The sequence below is a fragment of the Bidens hawaiensis genome, unplaced genomic scaffold (genome assembly GCF_021521415.1).
Source record: "Bidens hawaiensis isolate Kalapana, Puna unplaced genomic scaffold, B.hawaiensis_p1.1 tig00028094_1, whole genome shotgun sequence".
Classification (NCBI taxonomy): Eukaryota; Viridiplantae; Streptophyta; class Magnoliopsida; order Asterales; family Asteraceae; genus Bidens; species Bidens hawaiensis.
Genome location: NW_027505111.1, coordinates 91829 through 110613, shown reverse-complemented (window position 1 = coordinate 110613; position 18785 = coordinate 91829).

Here is an 18785-nt window from a genome sequence, read left to right as displayed (position 1 = left end):
GATAGTGATTTTGAAAATTTTCGGATAGCTCGGATATCCGAATTATCCGAAATTATATTTATATTTAAACACATATATACACTATTAAAAGTTAAAAACCCTAAATCCAAGAAAGGTTGCCTGCCAACCACTCTAAAGTCTAAACATCGCTTCCTATTGCCGCTATCAAACGAATCTTGCCGGTGGTCGACTGGTGATTATCGAACTACATCGCCGGTAACCGACTTCCCTACTATTCAGATTCCAGACGAGTATAGGTACAACCGGACGGTAGCTATGCAGTGGTTAATGGTTGCAGCACGACGGTTGTACATTGGTGCTAGATAAGACCACTTTTTCAAATGTTCAGGTTGTGCGTTAGTGCAAGATCCAAATGAAGACCACTTTTCAAATGTTCAAATCTAAACTTCATTCATAAAATTGTTAACAGTTGTTGTTACCATTAATTTGGTGTTGAAACAACAATAACAAATATAGATTATATAATAATATTGAATAAGAATTACTGAATTAGTTGTCTTTCTTTTTTTCTTTTTGGGTTTCAAATTTTTCGGATATCCGGTTCACTATCCGAACGGATATTCGAAGTTCGGATATCTGAAATTTCGGATACGGATTCGGATATCCGGTTTTAAACACCCCTAAACTCCAGTGCGTAATGAACAAAATGACTTATCCTTCTCGGACAATAAAAGTGTGTCGATAGATAAAAGGTTAGAAAGATAGTATTTTGCAAGTAATAGCGGATCAACTAATGAAAATACAAATGTCGATTCCAAACTTGATTGAGTATATTTTTATAGTCATTTTTAATGGTTTTCGCATCATTTGACCCAAAACAGTATTAACATTTTACATCTTTGCAAAATTCAAAGAATCATTTGAAAACTTGTAACATCCTACTTTTAATAATAATAATAAATAAAAGAAATTTTGTTTACTGTGTTATTATTTAGCCAAGTTAAATAAAAATAATTGAGTGTGAGCTTGGACAATAAAAGATGAAATAAGGAATGATGATAGGCCTTAGGTCCATGGGCTTAAGGATATATAAACCCTTTTAAACCTCCCTAAAACCCTAAACCCCAATTTCCTTAACACACTCAAAAACATACACAAACACTCCTCTTCCTTTACGAATCATATTTGAATCCGAACCAAGAAGGGTTAAATCTTCATCATACAATCAAGAAAAACGTCCATAATCACGCGTTGAATCTAACTCGTAGCTAGAAGTGAGCCAAAAAGGTACGTTTTAGATTAAAGGTTACGTTTTTAAGGTTGGTTTGCCCTAAGATTTGATAATAAGGCAAATCAGGCATTATTATGCAAGGAAATATAAACATGAACGTAAACGAGATGTTTTGAATGAAACGAGACAAAAGGGTAACGTTTGGACCGGGTTAGTGCAAGGAAACAACATGGCTAAAGTCCTTGGCTCACTTATCATGCAAGACAGGCAAAACGAGTCGAAAAGAATGATGGAAAATGATGGGAATAAAATCAGATTCAAACGAACAGTAATCGAATTGAGTGGACAAAGTAATCGAATCAAATGGGCAAAGTAAACGAATCGAGTGGGCAAAGTAATCGAATCGAGTGTGCAAAGTAATTGAATCGAATAAACAAAGTAATCGAATCGAATGAGGAAAGTAATCGAATCGAATGGACAAAGTAATCGAATCAAATTCGATTCGATTAGAATCTGCCATTCGATTAGAATTTTTATTCGATTAGTTCAAACTTAAGTTTTCTGATGAAATTTAGTAAAGGACTTTAATGAAACTAATGAGAATTTTTAGCTCGACCCCAGCCAGGGGCTTTGCCCCTTGGACCCTGGTAGGGGTTGCTGCCCCTAGACCCCGCTGCCAGGGGCCCTGCCCCCGGACCTTCGTTTGTTGAGGGTTTTATTAACCTAGAAATATGTTATGGATAGGGCTAATTAATTTATACTTGTAATTGTCATATAGTTAGCCACGCCCAGTTAAGAAAATGAGTTACCGTTAACTCTTAAAGGAACCAGACCCAGGTGAGTTTCTAGCCTTTTTCTCTGTTATGTTTTCAGGGCAGTGTGCATACTCCAATGTGGTTAGTTAATACATTTATCTTAAGTGTTAAGTGTATGCTATGTGAATGTTTGATGAATAGTAAATGAATAATGTAGGAAAGGTTGAAGGTATGTGTGTAATTATGTGAATGATAATACGAACAATTTATGTATGAATGTATGGCTGAAAGGGAAAGGAAGGACCAGACCCTTATAATATTTGAGACGATAGGGACCTGACCCTTATAATATCTAAGAGGATACGGACCAGACCCTAATAATATATGTGAGGTTATAAGGCGTGAGGCTCTTTAAAATGTATAACTATGTATGTAAAGTAATATAAAATACGAAAGTAAGAAGGTAAGAATGAAGGTAAATATTTACGTATGTATAAAAGAAAGTAAAGTATGTTTAGTATGAAGTATGTGAATGTAATGTATGTTGCCTGATTAACTAGAACTCACTTAGCGTAGATGACTTTTAGTATGCACGCAGGTAAATAGACTAAGACCGCTAGCTTGCATGAAGACACATGACATTGGACTGAAGAGGCTAACATATTTAAAAGAATGTTATGATGTTTTAGTATGACTTCTTATATTATGTTTAAAGACAAAAGTATGTTGTTTTGAAAAGATTTGAATGGTTATGTAATATATCGTTGAAGTTTTAAATTTCGCAAAAAGTTTTAATTCACTCTAATATTTAGAACTGTGTTTATGAGTAAATCTAACGTTCAAATAAGGCACCGAGATCGAAGCCTTACAATGAACATTCCTAAAAAATGAAATACGTACCCTATCTAACTAAATATATAATTTTTTATCCTTAATTCTTCCAAAGTTCAACCTTTCCCATATTGACACCGACAAGGATGCGAAGTTATGTAAACACATATTAACTTGAATATCGACCACCTAACAATTGATCATTTCTACAATGTCACTTCAAGGACTACCCTGATGGCAAATCCATGACTTCAGTTTTGCGATCACATGCTCTTTCAATTAAAAAAAGAATTCAAAAACATGGTTGCAGCTAGTCACTAATGTCACACCTGGCTCCATGAGCCTAGGCATGATCAACATTGGTCCATGTTTTATAAATATATCAAAGTTGTATGTGTCACGAAAGTCTTGGTTTGATAAAAAATATTATTATATTCAAAACCCGGGAAAAAATACCTTTCATTGTTACAAAAAGAGTTTATCTTAAGACAACATTAATTTAAATCTATTTACAATATTAAAACACCTGAGTTATCAGATAGTCTGACGGTTAACAACACCATCTTCTAACCTCTATTCCTCATTACCTTTAGAACAATTTATAAAATACGTCAACAACACATTCTGGTCAACACGCTGACGCTTAAAACATTTTATATAAACCTTTAGTTCATACTCGAAACAATCAACAACCCAATAGACTGTTGTACCAATTATATCACATAGTCCAGCCTTTGGCTCAATAAGACAAGGAAATGGTACTAAGTGTGGTGGGGCATGCGTACCCTGTGCCCTTATATCTAAGGATCAAAAGACACGTATAACTAGCTTGAATGCCAATATATGCTAAAGTTTTAGGGATCTGTAATCCCATGCAAACTTTTGTATAAATGAGCCGTTTATATTTATGCTTATAAAAAGATTAGACGTATTCACCTTTATTTGGATTAGCACTTCCATTGATTTATGCTTGCGAGTTACCTCAGACATATAGTATAAGAATAACCTTGTATAAATACCTAGATAAATGATTTAGCTTAGACCTTTAGGTAACATTTGGTATGCATGAATGGAGAAAGGAATGGAATGACTAAATGAGAGGGATTGAAAAAAATGTGCTTGGTTGATCAATGGAATGGATAACCTATTACTAAGTCCATTCCATTCCACCTAAAACACCCCAACTTCATTCCATACATCCCCTTTGGTTTTTTTACATCTCATTCTCTCTTTCACTCTACATCACCTCCACCACCATCAAACCATCACCGCAGTAACATCCTTAAACTTTCAGGCCAAATCTGACAAATTCATAAGCTAAGGGACTAAAAATAAATTTTTTGAGTTTTAGACTCGTCGTGTTACGCGACGAGTCAAATGTAAATTTTCGCGATACGTGACAGGAGTATTTCAAAACCCATGAATGGGCGGTGTCGCGCTACGCGACGTAGTCACTACGGCGGAATGACACATGTACAACCATGTGTCAACAAGTGGCAACACGGGACGTACTACGTGGCGACACGTGGCAAGCCTAGTGTGACGATGCAACCCTAGAGGTGGCTTCATGATACGCGAAGTCCCACCATCTTAACCGTTGCGCTATTCAGTGATTTAAACTATTATGAGGCGGCTTATGGCCCATCGCGCAACGCGACGACCAAGCTTAATATCCGTCGCGCTAAGCGGCGAATGAGAACTTCGGCCTTTAAATAGGGAGAGCGAGATGAAGTTTGATTCATTCCAAACGCACCTTCCTATACACACATTTAGCCTCGATTTCCATGCCATGATCCCGACATGTCGACGTGCTTGTTCTCTCGAAGTACATGCAAGTAGTAGAAGTTCTAAAGATTTTTTTTTAGATTGGTTTGTAATATTTTATTCGTTGATGTACTTGTATGTAAATTATTTATTTTAAATAATTAATTAGATATTGTCACCCTACAATTGCATGATAGTACCTTGTGAGCTGTGAAAAATCAGTTCGCGCCCCGGCATTTCCGCCTTAGGTTAGGGTGTGACAGATTGGTATTAGATCCGAATGTTTAAAATAGGTCGTTAGTGGTGCCCTAGAAGCATGCTTAGGACTCCATACGTGCTTATTTTTATACCTTATGTGTTATATTTATTTGTTAACAGCTTACATAATTACTTGCTAGATTAAACGCTTATTTAATTGCTTAATTAAATGTTAATTTTTATTTTCATGCACACACAACTCCGAAGCTATGCTTCACCTTCAGAATATTTTTATAGCTCCGTGGCTACGCCTCAATCTCAAAATATTTTTATTAAATCTTATTAAATTGTCATTTATTGTTTGGAAAGTTCTTAAGAATTTCCTAAGTTTGTTTTTACCTCTTTCCCCTTAAAGCGAGATAGTGTGACAAGATTCCCCGCCAAATTAGAAATTGTCATACGACCGACACTTTAAGCGTTTAACGTAATCGGCTAAATGGTTACATTCTTTATTATGTTGTAATTCTTTTAAAATGTCTGGTCGGGTGGAAAACCATGGGACGCCATGGACATGCCAACTGTTCATTTGCACAATTTGTTTTAGTTGCGATATTTTGTTGGAGCATTATCATCCGTGGTAATACACAAGATACTTCAACTACTCATGTTTACATTCATTTATTTGTTATTTAGTTTGGTCAGTTAAAACACCATGTAACGCTCATGGGCCGACAAACTCAATTATATTATGGATATGTTATTTAGTTGGGCCAATAAAATGCCATAGACAAGCTCATGGGAAAGCCCAACTAACACATTTGTTTTCTTTTGGTATGCTAACAAGTTGGGAAAATAAAATTCCATGGAGAGCTCATGGGAAACCCAACACGCCGAAGAATCCTTTATTTGTTTATTTGTTTATAGATTTGATTTCATTTGAAACAATCTACGATTTGATTTAATTACTCAATTACTCAATTACATTTGAATTAAGACTTATTGATTTGATCTATTTACATACTCAAAAACATTTTTCATCCTCATGATAGGACACAAATCATTCACTCATCAAGACTCAATTAGCACAAGTCAAACAATTTACATCTTATGATTGAATTGGTTTTTTTTTCTCATATTCATCTCATCACATTCACAAGTTTCCAAGAATAATTAACATTTTGTTTTGGTTTTTTCTCATACACATCTTATCATATTATCAAATTATCAAACATTATATCAATTTGAATATCATTATTGAACAACTTATTATTCAAATGGTTTTTCTTATATTCATGGTATCACATTTTCAACTATCAAACATATTTTAGATAATTTATCATATTCACAAACTATTAAACATACTTTCAATGCTCAACCTCAAATTTTAAATTGATAAACATCTCAATTATCATGATTTGATAAACTTTATTCACTTATCCAATTTTCTCAAATGATAATGTCATATTAAATTCTAACTTATCCTTAAGTTACGAATAAACAGTAGCATAACATATTTAAAATTCATTTTATTCAATAGCTCATATATTATTCACAACATATTAATCCTCGCATAAAATCTCAACTTAGTTAACCAAAAAATGTTTTCTCAACATCAAACAACATAATCATCTATTTTCTATAACCACCTTAAGGCCTCATGTATAGTCAAAGAGGTAGCTCTTGTGATCTCTAGAATATAAACTCAAATTCAAAACGTTAAGGAAATCAATTCAATATTTTTCATTAAATTCTTTTGTTAATTTCAATTTATCTACCCCTACTCATTCTCATTACAACAACAAATTCTAATAACAAGGCGCAAGTCAAATCGTTAATCTATGCTATTAAACAAATCAACAATCAATCTCAACAAAATCATAGCATCTCAAACAAGAAAACTTTATATCAATATTCACTCATTATGTTTCACTTACAACTATCATTATTCAACTTAATGCTCATATCATTTTTGCAGCCAAGATAATTGCTTCGATCATCCTTGTTAACACTTGCTATACATCGCTTAGTGTACAAGCCATCTCACAACGGTCTTTGTCATCTACTCGTACAACCCATGCTTTGTCGTTTTCTCAACCCTACACACTCGCTATCCATATTTGCTACAATGGTGGAAACCCTAATCACCTTCGCAAGGTGTGCCTCCAACTACTTATGATATCGTACTTATAGTTTATTTGTTTATTCTCTTCTATCACAATTCATCCCAATATCAACTATAAGGAATCCTTTCCTTATTGATTTTAAAGATTTATATCATTTTATCAAAAGATGTCGGGGGTGTGACACTTGTATAAGTTGTTAGGTTGGTTGTAAAATATTTTAGTTGTTTATAAGATAACATATCCATCAGCATATAAATAAATTTTATGCTTCTAAATCAATTCTACTGTGATTGTAGAATATCAGAACAAAACAACCCTTCACAAAATAAGGAAGCTTTAGAACCAAGAAGCAACAGAACCAGAATTGAACCTGCTCAAGAAATACCTGAGCAATTGACAAAAAAAATGCAGGAAATGATAACTCATGCAATAAACCCGCTGATTCAAGCAATGAAAGAAGGATCGACACATAAGAGTTAAAATCGACAATCAAATAAAACAGTCAAATCCAGATCACGTACGAGTCCTTCAGTATGCCAAGATAAGTGTGTACACTTCGAATGTTGATGACAACTTTAGACAAAATTTCAGAAAGATGTTAAGAATTGAAGGTTGTTTCGTCAAAGATTTCAAGACTTATGGACTGAAAAGAATTTTATGGAGACAAAGATGCCAAAGCTGCACTCCGTTAGTTGGAAGAGATGGCGTCAATCGCGATTATTAGCAAATTAACTTAAAAAGAAAAGATCCAGTATACATCACACATGTTTAAATGATAAGCGTTAGAGTGGTGAAACACTCTAATAATGTCAAGAGGTAGTGAACCCATGTATCAGTTAGCATAGGAAGAATTTAAAGAATTAGTTTTGCAAAAGTTCTGTCCAATGCATGAGACAAATATGATCCGAACAACGTCTCTAAACCACAAGGTGGTTGGAAAAACTTGAAAGACTACAATACGAGGTTTCAGGAGTACTGTAGAGTTGTTCCTCAACTAGTAATGCCAGAGTCAAGTAAAGTAACATGCTACATCCGGGGTTACCACGGGATATATGAGACATGGTGAGGTCTCATTTGCCACAAACTGTCGATTCCCCCCATGGAACTGGTTGGTTATTTTATGAATGACCTGATTTGTAACAAAGAGGAGGATAAGAAAGGAGAAGATGGTGAAGGAAGGAAGGATACCCGTTTTAAGGGTAAATAGGTGGAAAAGAAAAGGGGAGGATTTATCCCAACAATCTCATTGTGCAAGACTTACAAAAAACGCCACTTGGGGGCGATGTAGATATAAGAGTTTTTCTGGACTGTCAGTCTCGTGATTAATACAACAACGGACAAGAACACAAACACACGGGACAGATAATAACGTAGAACATTAACTATAGCTGGCATTAGTAAGCTACTGAAACAGGAAAGAACACATATCAAATTAACAAAAAAATTTCATTATCATATATCATTCGATGAGGTACAATGGAATATTAGGGTTTTGAAGGAATGTTGGCATAGTAGGTATATTTAGTGAATCTTAGATGTGCACGGTTATCCCATCAATGATAAGAATCATTCTACTTATAGTAAACCTCACATTCCTTCTAGAAACCCTAAACATTAACAAAACATAAAAAGATACAAGTGTAAGAGGTTTTCGAGCAAGCTATATGTAACATCCCTAAATATTTCATACCAATTTTGTCAATTTAGGAAGTTGAGGGACTAAATAGTCATTTAGCTAAAGATATGTGGAATCGACACATGTCCTATGACTCATCACCATGAAAAAGACACATGTCACGTGGTGGCAACATGGAAGGACACATGTCAACATGTAATCACATGTATCCTCACAAAGTGACATGTGGCTAATGACTAATCAATTATAGTGCCACATGTCAATACCAAATAGCACGACTCATCATCAATAATGACACATGTCGCAAGGTGGTGATTGGCGGTTCGACCGAGGATGGCTATAAATAGTGAAAATGGGCTCCTTATTATGGCATTCAAAAAAAAAACACAAAACCACTTTCATATTCTCGTAGTTCGTGCCATCGAGTTGGAATCCTGACGCCACTCTAGATTTTCGACGTTTCATACCCAAACACCCTACATATAATCGAAGTAATCCTCGTTCGTCTTTAAGCGCTATACCCATTTTAAGTTAAGAGTTATGTTTAAGATATTGTATTTCATTGCTTAGATCCTAGTCGATGGTTTAGCCTAAACCTTGAAAAGTTTATAGATATATTTAAGCTTTTATATATATAAAGACTTACAAAAATAAACATTTATTTATTATTAAGAAACATATAGTTTTACATGAAACTGTTATTGTTAATTGACTTTCTTCTAAATGAAGAAACATTAATTTATTTATATAAAAGATATTTGTAAATAATTAAACAAGAAAATCATGACGAGCACGTAGTAACTGGAATGGCGACAATACCGGTAGTCGAGTTTCTTGTCTAAGGAAAGTAATTCGTATAAATCACAATCAACCGCGGGATCCGTTTACTTTCCTGGAGAGCTTGATGAGAGTGTTCAAACCTGTTAGGACAAAGCATGCCACACCAAACGTTATGTGAACTGAAATAAGCATTTTGAATAAAAATAACTTTTATATCAAAATAAATTTTTTATCAAGGTTTAAAGCTTCAAATTAGACTAAAGGTCTAAAGCTAGATCACTTGATCTAGATATTCATATAAAGATATTCTCATAACTATAGGTTCGAGATAACATGCCCAACATAAATAAGTAAAGACATTTTGATCAAAAAAGGTGAGTACATTGACTCTAAATCTAACGCGAAGGCGTTAAGCATTTTACATATGATTTAAAAATCCAAACACATGGCTTGAATGGTTTTCAAAATGTTTGATGCGTAAAGGTAATCTAACGACATAGAATTCAGGCCATAAGTGCACGTATAGTTGGAACCAAATTTATACACGTGTTACGGATGAAAGGTCGTAACATGGCTAGTAAAGAGACTCAGTTGCAGGCATTCGTAAAACTACGGTCAATCTGAGTAAAAAGACTAGTGTGCTCCGTGGTTGTACACTCGGGTGAAACAGTCCCGCTGAGTGTGTAGATATACTAATACAAATTATGATTAAACGGGTTTTAAACTCTTGCCAACATAAAATACTTTCTGTGTCTATTAATGTTATTCACTAGCTTTTAGCTGACGTATTATTTTTAACATTTTCAGGTAATCAGTAGTAAGTGATAAGAATAGTAGAGTAACAGAGAGACAACTAATTCGAGATATAGAAGGATCTGTGGGCTCATTTTGTTAAACTCCTTATAAAACATGATTATGTTAAAATAAATGTTTTATATTATCAAGGGTATTTAAATCCCTGTTTATATAAAGAAATATTTTGTTAAAAGAATTTTCCGCTGCAACAAAATAATCTCTAATATATTTTCAAAACCGATACCAACTATTGGTCATACGTCTAGGCCCCTATGGTCGGGTGTGACACTATATCAATGGCTCATTTGACATTTTAATCTTCGAGTATGCTCAGGACTTACTTCGAGCAAGCAAATACTTAGAATATTTGAATTGAGAAAATATTCCTCTCAATCAAGCTTCATCTTCACAAGCACAACCAAACTTTGCTCGACAATGCTACCACGAGCAAGAGAATCCTTGCTCGGATCACTTTAGTCTTTTATTTTGAACAAAAATGGATATAGCGACAGAGCTAGCGGGAGTCCTAACTGGAGGAATGATGAGAACACTGAAGGAAAAAGAAAAGAAGAAGGTAACTAAGAAGGTGGAAGAGAGTTTAAAAATGAAGTGTGAATCAAAGAAATCTGATAAGAGATCAAGTAAGAAGGTGTTTCAACCTTCAATCCCTGAATGCAAGACTTGCAAACGGAGGCATTTAGGAAAATGCCGATTTGAGAAATTTTGCAAACATTGCAACATTTCTGGTCATTCAACTGAGAAATGCTACACCAAGAATAAAGACATTACATATTTTGGCTGTGGTGAGAAGGGGCACGTCAAAACAGCATGTCCAAAGTTGAACCAAGTCAGTGGAAGTGGCACCAAGACTGACGGAAGTGCAAGGAAATGAAATGCACGAGCTTTCGTTCTTAACACTCATGAAGCCGCAGAGATACCAGACGTTATTACCGGTACATTTCCTGTAAATAATACATATGCTAGGGTTTTATTTTATTCTGGTGCAAATTAAAGTTTCATAGATTATAAATTCAGTAGTCTATTAAATAAACCCTTAGCAAAGTTAGACCAAACCTACGACGTCGAAACAGCAAACAGAGAACTAGTCAAGATATCTGAAGTATTAGAAGATGGTGAAATTACCTTGGCAGGTCATATCACTCCTGTGCGCTTATTGCCTATGGCACTAGCAGGATTTGATGTAGTGCTCGGTATGGATTGGATAGTTAATAATCAAGCTCGTATCATTTGCCACAAAAAGATTATAGAAATTCATACACCAAAAGGAGAAAGTATTCAAATTGAAGGAGACAAAAGTGCTGGTAATGTTAGTATAATCTCGATGATTAAATATAACAAATGCCTAAGAAATGGATGTTTAGGATTCATGGAATTTGTGATCAAAGAGCCAAAGCAGAATCAGATCGAGGACGTGCCAGTAGTTAAGGAGTACATATATGTATTTCCAGAGGAACTACCAGGAATCTATCCAGATAGAGAAGTGGAGTTTAGAATTGATCTGTTACCGGGTACAACTCCAATTGCTAAATCCCCATACAGATCGGCACCAACGGAAATGCAAGAGTTAAAGAAACAGTTGGATGAACTTTTGGAGAAGGGATTCATTCGACCTAGTTCTTCACCATGGGGAGCTCCAATATTATTCGTGAAGAAGAAAGACGGATCGATGAGAATGTGCATAGATTACCGAGCCTTGAACAAAGTAACTATTAAAAATCGACACCCGCTACCAAGAATAGATGATCTCTTTGATCAACTACAAGGAGCGAGTTTCTTTTCGAAGATTGATTTACGTTCAGGCTATCATCAACTAAAGGTGCAAGAAGAAGATATACCCAAAACAGCTTTCAGAACAAGGTATGGACATTATGAGTTCACGGTTATGCCGTTTGGACTTACTAATGCTCCAGCCGCATTCATGGATATGATGAATAGAATTTGTAAACCCTATTTAGATAAATTTGTAATCATATTCATCGAAGATATACTTATTTATTCTAAATCAGAGGAGGATCACAAAGTCCACCTCAGGATTTTACTTGAACTTCATAGAAATGAGAAATTGTATGCTAAGTTCTCCAAATGTGAATTTCGGCTCCACGAAGTACAATTTCTTGGACATGTGGTCAATTCAAAGGACATACAAGTAGATCCTACAAAGATAGAAGCTATAACTAAATGGGAGATTCCAAAAACGCTAACCGAAGTGAGAAGTTTCTTAGGTTTGGCAGGTTATTATAGAAGATTCATAGAGAATTTCTCCCGGATAGCTATCCCATTAACCTCATTAACTCGAAAGAATGCAAAATACGAGTGGGGGGCCAAGCAACAGGAGGCATTCGATATTCTAAGGCAAAAGCTTACAAATGCACGTGTACTTGCTTTGACAGAGGGTACGGAAAACTTTGTGGTATATAGTGATGCATCTCACACACGATTGGGTTGTGTCCTTATGCAAGGTAACAAGGTTATAGCTTATGCTTCAAGACAACTAATAGTACATGAAAAGAATTATACAACTCACGGTCTAGAGTTAGGTGCCATAATATTCTCGCTAAAATTATGGAGGCACTATCTCTATGGAGTTAAATTCATCGTGTACACTGATCATAAAAGCATAAAACATATCTTTGATTAAAAATAACTTAATATGCGTCAAAGAAGATGGATGGAAACCCTAAACGATTATGACTGTGAAATAGTCTATCATGAGGGTAAAGCTAATGTAGTAGCCGACGCATTAAGTCGAAAAGAAAATGAAAAACCCAAGAGGGTTAGAGCATTAAGATTAGAGGTACAAATAGATCTAATTCAGCAAATAAAGAATGTTCAAAAGAAAGCTATGGAAGAAAATCATATTGCTGAAGAAAAACGAAATGGAACAATTGACTCATTAGTCAAGGGTGAAGATAATATTCTCAGATTAGGGAAGAGAGTCTAGGTACCAATCATAGGAAACTTACGTGAAAAGATTCTCGAAGAAGCCCATAAATCCAAATACATGATGCATCCTGGAAGTGACAAGATGTATCATAACCTTAAAAATGATTATTGGTGGATAGGCATGAAGAAAGATATTGCCATCTATGTTTCTAAATGTTTAACTTGCTCTAAAGTTAAAGCAGAACATCAAAAGCCGACAGGTTTACTACAACAACCAGAAATGCCAATTTGGAATGAGATATGATAACCATGGATTTTATAATGAAGTTACCAAAAACTTCACGACAAAATGATGCAATCTGGGTTATCGTAGACAGACTTACCAAGTCTGCCCATTTCATACCAATTCAGGAATCATATAATATGGACATGTTAGCACAATTATATGTGGATAACATAGTATCTTTACATGGAGTGCCACTATCCATTATTTCTGACAGAGATAGTCGTTTCACGTCCCATTTTTGGACAAGTTTCCAGAAAGCGATGGGTACGCGCTTAAACTTAAGCATGACATATCATCCACAAACTGATGGACAAAGTGAACGAACAATTCAAACATTGGAAGACAAGCTCCGAGCATGCGTGATAGATTTTGGAGGTAGTTGGGATACACATTTACCCATAATGGAATTTTCCTACAACAAAAGTTATCACACAAGATTCAAGTCGTACCATTCGAGATATTATACTGGCGTAAATTTAGAACACCGGTGTGTTGGTCAAAAATTGGAGAAATCAAATGTCAGGTCCTGAAACAGTTCAAAATACGATTGACAGAGCGATACAGATCCGAGAACGTTTAAAAGCAACCAGAGATAAAGAAAAAAGTTATGCTGATGTTCGTCGGAGACCATTAGAATTTCAGGAAGGTGACAAGGTCTTACTAAAGCTATCACCTTGGAAAGGCGTAGTTCGATTTGGCAAGAAAGGAAAGCTGAGTCCTTGTTTCGTTGGACCATTCAAGGTACTCGGAAAGATCGGACCAGTCGCCTATCGAGTGGAACTACCATAAGAGATGAAAGGAGTACACAATGTATTTCACGTGTCAAACCTACGCAAGTGTTTGGCCGACGAATCTCTTAAAATGCCTTTAAAAGATGTGCAGATTAACGAAAAGCTTAAATTTGTAGAACAACCAATCAAAATTGAGGATAACCAAATCAAATTCCTCAAACGGAAAAGATTGAAACTCGTTAAAGTTCGATGGAATTCTAGGCGTGGTCTAAAGTATACATGGGAACTTGAGTCAGAAATTCGAAAGAATTACCCACACTTATTCGATCAATCTCGAGGACGAGATTAATTCAAAGGTGGGGAGGATGTAACATCCCTAAATTTTTCGTACCAATTTTGTCAATTTAGGAAGTTGAGGGACTAAATAGTCATTTAGCAAAAGATATGTGGAATCGACACATGTCCTATGACTCATCACCAAGAAAAACACACATGTCACGTGGTGGCAACATGGAAATAACCACATGTATCCTCACAAAGTGACATGTGGCTAATGACTAATCAATTATAGTAACACATGTCAACACCAAATAGCACGACTCATCATCAATAATGACACATGTCGTATGGTGGTGATTGGCGCTTCGACCGAGGATGGCTATAAATAGTGAAAATGGGCTCCTTATTGTGGCATCCAAAAAAAACATAAAACCACTTTTACTTTCTCGTAGTTCGTGCCATCGAGTTGGAGTCTTGATACCACTCTAGATTTTCGACGTTTCATACCCCAACACTCTACATATAGTCGAAGTAATCCTCGTTCGCCCTTAAGCGTTATACCCATTTTAAGGTAAGAGTTATGTTTAATATATTCAATTTCATTGCTTAGATCCTAGTCGAGGGTATAGCCTAAACCTTGAAAAGTTTATAGATTTAAGCTTATATATATATAAAGACTTACAAAAATAAACGTTTCTTTATTATTAAGAAACATAAATTTTTACATGCAACTGTTATTGTTAATTGACTTTCTTCTAAATGAAGAAACATTAATTTATTTATATAAAAGATATTTATAAATAATTAAACAAGAAAAGCATGACGGGCATGTAGTAACTGGAAGGGTGACAATACCGGTAGTCGAGTTTCTTGTCTAAGGAAAGTAATTCGTATAAATCCCAATCAACCGCATGACCCGTTTACTTTCCTGGAGAGCTTGATGAGAGTGTTCAAACCTATTAGGCCAAAGCATGCCACACCAAACGTTATTTGAACTAAAACAAGAATTTTGAATAAAAACGACTTTTATATCAAAATAAATGTTTTATCAAGATTTAAAGCTACAATTTAGACTAAAGGTATAAAGCTAGATCACTTGATCTAGATATTCATATAAAGATATTCTCGTAACTACAGGTTCGAGATAACATAAATCAATAGTGACATTTTGATCAAAAAAGGTGAGTACATTGACTCTAAATCTAACGCGAAGGCGTTAAGCATTTTACATATGATTTAAAAATCAAAACACATGGCTTGAATGGTTTTCAAAACGTTTGATGCGTAAAGGTAATCTAACGACATAGCATTCAGGCCATAAGTGCACGTATAGTTGGATCCAAATTTATACACGTGTTACGGATGAAAGGTCGTAACGTGGCTAGTAAAGAGACTTAGTTGTAGGCATACATAAAACTACGGTAAATCTGAGTAAAAAGACTAGTGTGCTCTGTGGTTGTACACTCGGGTGAAACAGTTCCACTGAGTGTGCAGATATACTAATACAAATTACGATTAAACGGGTTTTAAATTCTTGCCAACATAAAATACTTTGTGTCTGTTAATGTTATTCACCAACTTTTAGCTGATGTATTATTTTTAACATTTTCAGGTAATCAGTAGTAAGTGATAAGGACAGTAGAGTAACAGAGAGACAGCTCATTCGAGATATAGAAGGATCTGTGGGCTCATTTTGTTAATCTCCTTATAAAACATGATTATGTTAAAATAAATGTTTTATATCATCAAGGGTATTTAAATCCCTGTTTATATAAATAAATATTTTTTCAAAAGAATTTTCCGCTGCAACAAAATAATCTTTGATATATTTTCAAAACCGATACCAACTATTGGTCATACGTCTAGGCCCCTATGGCCGGGTGTGACACTATATCAATGGCTCCTTTGACATTGTAATCTTCGAGTATGCTCAGGACTTACTTAGAGCAAGAAAATACTTAGAATATTTGAATTGGGAAAATATTCCTCTTAATCAAACTTCATCTTCACAAGCACAACCAAACTTTGCTCGACAATGCTACCACGAGCAAGAGAATCCTTGCTCAAATCACTTTAGTCTTTTATTTTGAACAACCAAGTATGATTGGGTACTGTTTAGTTTGCTCGAGACTGAACCTTGCTGGGAGTAACAATTAAAGGAATTATATAAATCCCTGCCAGCATACTCGTGATCTTCTTTATTCAAATAGCACTTGATCGACCCACTAAGTTGCTCGTGAACTTAGTTTAAGCATCTACTCGTTAACAAGTTTGCTCGAATAGTAATCTTGTGCTCAAGGAAATCCTTTGCTCGAAGAAGTTTTAGTCTGCTCGGACTAAACACTTAGAAGATTTCCTAAGAACTATCATGCTTGATAGCGGATATCTTGCTCGAGGAAGTAAATCCTTTGCTCGAAGTGCACCGGCTTGCTCGTAATCTTTACTTAGCAAGTTCTGGGAAGGTTGAGAATATTTCAATCATTTTTCAGACCAAACAAACTTCAACTCCAACAACCAAAGTCTACGATTGCTACAAACGATCAGGACATGTGGCGGTTGACTGTTTGAAGAAAAATATGACTTTCTTTAACTGTAAGGAGATCTGGCATCTCAGGTTGATTACCCTAAAAATAATGTTGTGGGAGGAGGTATTGGTGAGGTGTTGGGGAAGTGAGACCAAGAATTAAGCAAAGAAAGGAAGTTCTCGAGTCTTTTTGGGGTGTTTAGTAATGAAATCCATAGTGATCAACTCCCACTTCCATACGGGAAATTCGGGTTGCTGAAGCAATCCCGAAGGCTTTTGGTGTTCAGCCTTGACTTTCAATCATATTAAACATTTCGCAACATGCGAAGCGACATCCCTTTTCATCCCATTCCACCAATAGTTTGTTTTAAGATTATGGTACATTTTATCGCTCCCGGGATGCATCATATACTTGGATTTGTGAGCCTCGTTCAAAATTTTCTCACGTAAACCTCCAACGATTGGTACCCAAATTCTATTACCGAGTCTAAGGATACCATCATATACTAGTAAGTCAATGGTGCCGTTACGTTTTTCATTGGAGATTTGGTTTTCATTGATTGCTTGAGTTTGCGCGGATTTGATTTGTTCAAAAAGGTCGATTTGGAGTTCTTGCCTCAATGCTCGGACTCTTTTTGGTTTCTCGTGCTCTTTATGACTTAAGGCATCAGCCACGATGTTGGCTTTGCCTTCATGATATACAATTTCACAATCGTAGTCATGGAGAGTCTCCATCCAGCGTCGTTGACGCATGATGAGCTCTTTTTGATCAAAGATATGTTTTATGCTTTTATGATCAGTGTACACCGTAAATCTTACTCCATAGAGATAATGTCTTCATATCTTAAGTGCAAAGATTATGGCGCCTAACTCTAGATCGTGAGTCATATAATTCTTCTCATGTACCTTAAGTTGACGAGAGGCATAGGCGATTACTTTCTTGCGTTGCATTAGTAGCATTCCCAAGCCAGAATGAGACGCATCACTAAATACCACAAGGTCCTCAGTACCTTCTGGCAAGGCCAGTATAGGTGCTTGGGTGAGTTTTTGGTTGAGTATATCAAACGCCTCTTGTTGCTTTGTTCCCCACTCATATTTGATGTTCTTTCGGGTTAAGGAGGTTAAGGGAACAGCGATTCGGGAAAGGTTTTCAATGAACCTACGGTAATAGCCGGCCAAACCTAAGAAACTTCTGATCTCGGTTGTCGATTTTGGGATCTCCCACTTAGAGATAGCTTCAATCTTAGCGGAATCGACTTGAATACCGTTGACGTTAATGATGTGACCAAGAAATTGTACTTCTTGTAACCAGAATTTGCATTTTGAAAATTTAGCAAACAACTTCTCGGTTCTAAGAATTTCGAGCAGAGTTCAGAGATGGATTTCATGATCATCCTTAGACTTAGAATAAATTAATTTGTCATCGATGAATACGATCAAAAATTTATCCAAGTAAGGCTTACAAATTCGGTTCATCATGTCCATGAACGCGGCTGGCGCAATAGTAAGTCCGAATGACATAACGGTGAACTCATAATGGCCATACCTTATTCGAAAGGCAGTTTTAGGAATATCCTCATATTGGACCTTGAGTTGGTGATAGCCGGAACGAAGATCGATTTTAGAAAAGAATCTAGCACCTTGAAGTTGGTCGAAAAGGTCATCGATTCGAGGGAGTGGATATCGGTTTTTGATTGTGACTTTGTTGAGAGCTCGGTAGTCGATGCACATACGCATGGATCCATCCTTCTTTTTGACAAATAGTATCGGCGCTCCCCATGGTGATGAACTTGGTCGTATGAATCCTTTCTCGAGAAGCTCGTCAAGTTGTTTCTTCAGTTCTTTCGTCTCGGTTGGTGCGAGGCGATACGGATCTTTGGCGATCGGAGCAGTACCGGGAATGAGATCGATCCTAAATTCTACTTCACGATCGTGAGGGATTTCGGGAAGTTCGTCGGGAAAGACATCGGCATAGCCGGAAACAACG